The sequence below is a fragment of the Hylobates moloch genome, unplaced genomic scaffold (genome assembly GCF_009828535.3).
Source record: "Hylobates moloch isolate HMO894 unplaced genomic scaffold, HMol_V3 SCAFFOLD_18, whole genome shotgun sequence".
NCBI classification, from domain to species: domain Eukaryota; kingdom Metazoa; phylum Chordata; class Mammalia; order Primates; family Hylobatidae; genus Hylobates; species Hylobates moloch.
The window spans coordinates 77352641-77360539 of NW_026652293.1; positions in this window are offsets into that span (position 1 = coordinate 77352641).

Sequence of the window (7899 nt, forward strand, 5' to 3'; positions counted from 1 at the left end):
CAGCAAATATTTTTTCAATACCTTCTCAAAAACATTTTATAGTCATAAAGATGAGGAAGTTCCAGAGATCTGCAGTTAACAAAGTATCCTGCACTTAAAAATTTGCTGGCCAGGCCCAGCAGCTCATGTCTGTAATCCCAGCATTTCAAGAGGCTGAGATGGGAAGATGGCTTGAGGCCAGGAGTTCGAAACCAGCCTGAGCAACACAGTGAGACTCCATCTCCACAAAAAATTAAGAGTAGGTGGCTGTGCTGGTACGCCTGTACTCCGAGCTACTCAAGGGGCTGAGGTAGCAGGATCACTTGACCCCAGGCAGTCAAGGCTGCAGTGAGCCGTGATTGTACCACTGCACTCTAACCTGGACAACAGAGAGAGACCCTGTCTCAAAAACAAAAAAAAGAAAGAAAGAAAAAGAAAAAACCCGTTAAGATCTTACGTTAAATATTCTTATTCTCCCCCCCAAAAAACAAAAAAAAAAAACCAAAAAACAAGGTCAGGAGTGGTGGCTCACACCTGTAATCCCAGCACTTTGGGAGGCTGAGGTGGGCGGATCACCTGAGGTCAGGAGTTCAAGACCAGCCTGGCCAACATGTTGAAACCCCATCTCTACTAAAAACACAAAAAATAGCCAGGCGTGGTGGTGGCCGCCTGTAATCCGAGCTACTCAGGAGCTTGAGGCAGGAGAATCACTTGAACCTGGGAGGCGGAGGTTGCAGTGAGCTGAGATTGAGCCACTGAACTCCAGCCTGGGGGACAAAGCAAAACTTCGTCTCAAAAAAAAAAAAAAAAAAAAGGCCGGATGCGGTGGCTCACGCCTGTAATCCCAGCACTTTGGGAGGCCGAGGCGGGCGGATCATGAGGTCAGGAGATCAAGACCATCTTGGTTAACACGGTGAAACCCCGTCTCTACTAAAAATACAAAAAATTAGCCAGGCGTGGCAGGGGGCGCCTGTAGTCCCAGCTCTCGGAGAGGCTGAGGCAGGAGAATGGCGTGAACCCGGAAGGCGGAGCTTGTAGTGAGCCCAGATCGCGCCACTGCACTCCAGCCCGGGCGACAGCGAGACTCCGTCTCATAAAAAAAAAAAAAAAAAAAAAAAAAAAGAAAGAAAAAGAGCCGGGTGCAGTGTGGCTCAAACCTGTAATCCCAGCACCTTGGGAGGCCAAGGCGGGCGGATCACCTGAGGTCGGGAATTTGAGGCCAGCTTGACCAACATGGTCTCTACTAAAAATACAAAGTTAGTCGCGTTCGGTGTCGGGCGCCTGTAATCCCGGCTACTAGAGGGGTCAGGCAGGAGAATCGCTTGAACCTTGGAGGCAGAGGTTGCGGTGAGCCGAGATGGCGCCATTGCACTCCAGCCTGGGCAACAAGAGCAAAACTCCATCTCAAAAAAAAAATAAAAAGGAAAATGAAAAAGAAAAAAAAAGACAAAGGTACACAAGGAAACTGTTGGAGGTAATGGATATGTTCATTTTCCTGAATGTGGTGATGGTAACATGAGTGTGTATGTCTGTCCAAACTCACCAAATATATATATATTTATTAGTTATATGCAGGGCTTTTTTTTTTTTTTTTTTGAGACAGAGTTTCACTTTGTTGCCCAGGCTGGAGTGCAGTGGAACCGTCTCAGCTCACTACAACCCCCACCTCCCGGGTTCAAGCAATTCTTGTGCCTCAGCCTCCCTCGTAGCTGGGATTACGGGCACTCACCACCATCCCCGGCTGATTTTTTTTTTTTTTTTTTTGTATTTTTGTAGAGACAGAGTTTCACCATGTTGCCCAGGCTGGTCGTGAGCTACTGAGCTCAGGCAATCCACCCATCTCGGCCTCCCAAAGTGCTAGGATTACAGGCGTGAGCCACGGTGCCCAGCCTATTTGCAGTTGTTGTATACCAATTATACCTCCATAAAGCTGGGGAGGTTGGGGGAGGAAGACAAAAGAATTCAGGTAACATTGGAGCAAATACCTGGAAGAGGTGGAGCACAGAGACCCCTGCCTGCGGGGAATGATGGGAAGTGGCTAGGAGAGGGGAGAGAGGAAAACACAGATCACCAGCAGCCTCGTGGGTGGTTTTGTAAAGGACTTTGGCTTTTGCTTTCTGCTGTGGACTGAATGTTTGTGTCCCCACAAAATTCCTGTGTTGAAACCTAATCCCCCACGATATTAGGAGGTGAGGCCTTTGGAGGCAACAAGGTCAGGAGCGTGGAGCCCTCATCAATGGGATTAGAAAATTTATACAGAGCTGAAGAGACCAGCGTTTCCGTCTTTTGCCCTGTGAGGACACAGCAAGAAGGTGCCCTGGGTGAGGAGACGGGCCCTCGCCAGTCACTGAGGCCGCTGGGCTTCTTAGCTTCCAGAACTTCGACCAATAAGTGTCTGTTGTTTATAAGCTACTCGGCTTATGATGTTTGTTAGAACAGCCCAAATGGACTAAAACACCTCCAGGAGGAGGGAAGACATAGAACGTTGTTAGCAGAGTGACATGAGGGGACAAGAATGCTAAATTAAAAGGACTCGAGAGGCTGTTCTATTTAACTTTATTTTTGTTTGTTTGTTTTGAGCTGGAGTGCAGTGGCGCAATTTCAGTTCTGTGCAACCTCTGCCTTCCGGGTTCAAGCAATTCTCCTGCCTCAGCCTATCTAGTAGGTGGGATTACAGGCGTTGGCCACCACGCCCAGCTAATTATTTGTATTTTTAGTAGAGATGGGGTCTCACCCTGTTGGTCAGACTGGTCTTGAACTCCTGATCTCAAGTGATCCACCCGCCTTGGCCTCTCAAAGTGCTGGGATTACAGGTGTGTGCCACCACCTCCAGCTAATTTTTGCATTTTTAGTAGAGACAGGGTTTTGCCATGTTGGCCAGGCTAGTCTCGAATTCCTGACCTCAAGTGATCCACCCACCTTGGCCTCCCAAAGTGCTGAGATTACAAGCATGAGCCACCACACCTGGCCTTAACTCCGTTTTTGTTTTTGTGATTTTGTTTCGTTTTGTTTTGTTTTTTGAGACGGAGTCTTGCTCTGTCGCCCAGGCTGGAGTTCAGTGGCGCAATCTCGGCTCACTGCAAGCTCCGCCTCCCGGGTTCACGCCATTCTCCTGCCTCAGCCTCCCGAGTAGCTGGGACTACAGGCACCTGCCACCACGCCCGGCTAATTTTTTGTATTTTTAGTAGAGACGGGGTTTCACCGTGTTAGCCAGAATGGTCTCGATCTCCTGACCTTGTGATCCGCCCGCCTCGACCTCCCAAAGTGCTGGGATTACAGGCGTGAGCCACCACGCCCAGCCTGTTTTTGTGTTTTCAAGCCCAATTTAAATTAATCAAAGACGTATAAAATATACTGAGATATATTTTCCAATGTATTTTACAAAGGATGTAAGACTCAGAAACACCTCCAAAGTATTCTGTACTTAAAGTAGACATCTTCACATAGACAAAACAGGAAAGCCCAGCTGCAAGGGAGGAGGTACCAAGTTCTGGTTAGAAGTGCAAACTTTCAACTCAGAAAGTCGAGGCTGTACCACATAGTCGCTGCGTGATTTTGCACAAGCTATTTTTCCCTCCATGCCTGAGTTTACTCACGTATAAAAATAATACTTGCCACCTGAAGTTGTTGGGGAAATTCGACAAATAACTGAATACAGTGCTTGGCACACAGTAAAAGCTCAAAAAATAGTGGTCTTCATTAGACACACTGAACAATTTTAGGCAGTTAAAAATCTATGATTGGCTGGACGTGGTGACTCACGCCTGTAATCCCAGCACTTGGGGAGGCCAAGGCGAGTGGATCACCTGAGGTCAGGAGATCTAGAACAGCCTAGCCAACATGGTGAAACCCCGCCTCTACTAAAAATACAAAGCCTGTAGTCCCAGCTACTCGGGAGGCTGAGACAGGAGAATTGCTTGAACCCGAGAGGTAGAGGTTGCAGTGAGCCGAGATTGCACCACTGCACTCCAGCCTGGGCAACACAGCGAGACTCCATCTAAATAAATTAATTAGTTAAAAAAAATCTACGATTGAGTGATTAATACTAAATCTTACCAAGGAAATCATAACTACATATATTTTGTAAGTTATCAATGAATTGTTTGTGGTAAGATGTCAATCTGGGAATAAGTGAAGCAAAGTCTAAACATAAGTGTGTAGGTTGGGTGCAGTGACCCACACCTGTGATCTCACTATTCTGAGAGGCTAGAGGTGGGAGGATCTCTTGGGGCCAGGAGGTCAAGACTGGCCTGGGCAACATAGCAAGACCCTGTCTCTAAAAAATATATATATATATATTTTTTAATTAGCCAGGTATTGTGGTGAGTGCCTGTAGTCCTAGCTACTCAGGAGGCCAAGGTGGGAGGATGACTTGAGCCTAGGAGTTGAAGGTTACAGTGAGCAGGCTGGGTGTGGTGGCTCACGCCTGTAATCCCAGCACTTTGGGAGGTCAAGGTGGGCAGATCACCTGAGGTCAGGAGTTTGAGACCAGCCTGGTCAACATGGTGAAACCCCCTATCTACTAAAAATACAAAATAATTAGCTGGGTTTGGTAGCGGGCGCCTGTAATTCCAGCTACTACAGGGACTCAGGCAGGAGAATCACTTGAACCCTGGAGGCAGAGGTTGCAATGAGTCGAGATCTTGCCACCACACTCCCAGCACTTCGGGAGGCCTAGGTGGGAGAATGGCTTGAGCTCAGGAGTTCGAGGTCAGCTTGGGCAATATAGCAAGACCTTGCCTCTACTGAAAAAAAAAAAAATTAGCCAGGTGTGGTGGCACATGCCTGTAGTCTTAGCCACCTGGGAGCAGGGAGGTGGGAAGATCGCTTGAGCCCAGGAGATTGAGGCTGCAGTGAGCTGTGATTACACCAGCACTCCAGACCTGGCAACAGAGCAAGATCCTATTTCAGGAAAAAAAAAAAAAAAAAGTGGAGTAAACTAGATTTGTAGAGGCCCCCTCAAGGGGAATCTTCCATGAGTTTCATTTTTGCTGACTTGAAGAAGACTATAAATGGGCAAGCATCGTTAAACTTTGAAATAGTTTATTCATATTTAGCTTTTACTTGTTAAAACTTTGCTCTAGAGTCTCACAGTATTTTACAATTAATTAGCAGACATGAAATTTGAACTACTGTGCCATAGTTCAGTACTATAGGCTTTGAATTTTAAAAGGTACAAAATATTCCTATTTACATGAGATTTGTGTACCACAATAGGCTGAAAGTTTTAGGTTTCTTTAGAGACCGTGTCTTGCAATTTTGTCCAGGCTGGACTGGAATTCCTGGGCTCAAGTGATCCTCCCACTTCAGCCTCCCAAGTAGCTGAGACTTATAGGCGCACACTGCTCCCGGCTTAATAGGCTAAAAGTTTTGTTTTTTTTTGTTTTTTTTTTTTTTGAGACAGAATCTCGCTCTGTCACCCAGGCTGGAGTGCAGTGGCGCGATCTCGGCTCACTGCAAGCTCCGCCTCCCGGGTTCACGCCATTCTCCTGCCTCAGCCTCTGAGTAGCTGGGACTACAGGCGCCCGCCACCACACCCGGCTAATTTTTTTGTATTTTTAGTAGAGACGGGGTTTCACCGTGGTCTCGATCTCCTGACCTTGTGATCCGCCCACCTCGGCCTCCCAAAGTGCTGGGATTACAAGCGTGAGCCACCGCGCCCGGCCTAATAGGCTAAAAGTTTTAAAGTAAATGGCATTTATTTGAGTCAGCTTATCTTTGATGTTATGAATCTCTGTCTTCGTGTAACTTCTATAAAATAAGATGTGCCAATTAGAAAAGAAAGTGGTAGGAAAACTAGAATCGTGGTTAATAGTAAGATGTCAGGGCTTTCCTGATAATTAAAATATTTACCAGATGAAGACTGCTAACGTTCACCAAAACTCAACTTCCTCAAAGGAAATAACTATTCTATCTACAGATTATCAAATTCACAGGCATCCAGTACATTCACCATTATACATTCGTACGTGACAAACTGTTGACCTACTTGTGACAGACGCTTCCATGGAAAAACTAAACACTGTGACACTGCTCCCTTTGCACCTACTGTACCGTGTTCAAACTGTTTATGTTACTGTCTCCCGCATTAGGTGATAAACTCCTGGCTCCCAGCACCGACTCACAACTACACAGTTTATTTATTTTATTTTATTTTTATTTTATTTATTTATTTTTTTTGAGACGGAGTCTCACTCTGTCACCCAGGCTGGAGTGCATTGGCACCATCTCGGCCTACTGCAACTTCCACCTCCTGGGTTCAAGTGATTCTCCTGCCTCAGCCTCCCAAGTAGCTGGGATTACAGATGCACACCACTACACCGGGCTAATTTTTCTATTTTTAGTAGAGACGGGGTTTCACCATGATGGCCAGGCTGGTCTCGAACTCCTGACCTCAGTTGATCCGCCTGCGTTGGCCTCTCAAAGTGCTGGGATTACAGGCATGAGCCACCGCGCCCAGCCACTGCTCAGTTTATATTTCTTTCTTTCTTTCTTTTTTTTTTTTTTTTTGAGACAGGGTCTTGCTCTTGCTCTGTCATTCAGACTGGAGTGCAATGGTGTGATCAGGGCTCACTGCAGCCTCAACCTCCCAGGCTTGGGTGATCCTCCCACCTCAGCCTCCCAAGTAGCTAGGTCCATAGGTGTGCACACCACCACACCCTGATAATATTTTTTATTACTTTTGTAGATATGGGTTTTCACCATGTTGCTCAGGCTGATCTCGGACTCCTGGGCTCAAGTGATCCTCCCACTTTGGCCTTCCAAAATGTTGGGATCACAGGGCTGAGCCACCGCACCCAGCCAATTTATATTTCTTAAGCCCAAATGAACCACTTTTCTTTTTTCTGACTTTGATCCTGTCTGACATAATGTTTAGCCCAATGTGAACAAGCAAGAAAGTTCCATAAAGCACCAGTCATTGAGGAAAAAGTGCTACCTATTCATAAGAAACTTTGGTTCAGATTACTGTGAGGAAGAATTTAAATTCCTGAATGAACCAGCACCTTTGCAACTTGATAAACTGGGCTTTGCTGAACTAAAAAGCTTCACAAGCACATAAGGATTTTTTCCCCAAAACAATTTTATCGTGTTAAGAATAGTGCATGTAGGCTGGGTGCAGTGGCTCACGCCTGTAATCCCAACACTTTGGGAGGCCGAGGTGAGCAGATCACTTGAGGTCAGGAGTTCGACACCAGCCTGGCCAACATGGCAAAACCCCATCTCTACTAAAAATACAAAAATTAGCAGGGGGTGGTGGCGGGTGCCTGTAATCCCAGCTACTTGGGAGGCTGAGGCAGGAGAATTGCTTGAACCCAGGAAGTGGAGGTTGCAGTGAGCCAAGATTGTGCCACTACACTCCAGCCTGGGTGACAGAGCAAGACTCCATCTCAAAAAAAAAAAGTCTTCCAACTCCAGATATAAGCACCATCAAAAAGTGTTATCTGTGACCTAGCAGATGACTGTTATCTGGACAAGCACATAGAAATGTCAGAGATTGTAGACTGGCGCTGACCAATACAGTAGTCACATGTAGCTATTTGAATTTAAATTAATTAAAATGAAATAAAATCCAAAATTCAATTCCTCATTTAGACTAGCAACATTTCAAGGGCCTCCATGGCCATTGGTCTCATATTGGATAATGAATATTTTCATCATCACAGAAAGTTCTTTGGGATAGCACTGTTATAGACTGTTTCGAAGGTCTAATTTACACCAAGGATGGAACTAGATAGTCTATATGTGACTCAGTAGCCAGACTACATGGAAAGTTGGCCCCAGGAATGAGAGAATGGGAGTAAAAGCGTGTGAGATTGTATGTGTGTGTGTATATACATATATATAAAACACAACATAAATATATAATATATATGGAATTTATATATATGGAACAACATGTCTATAAATATCATATATTCA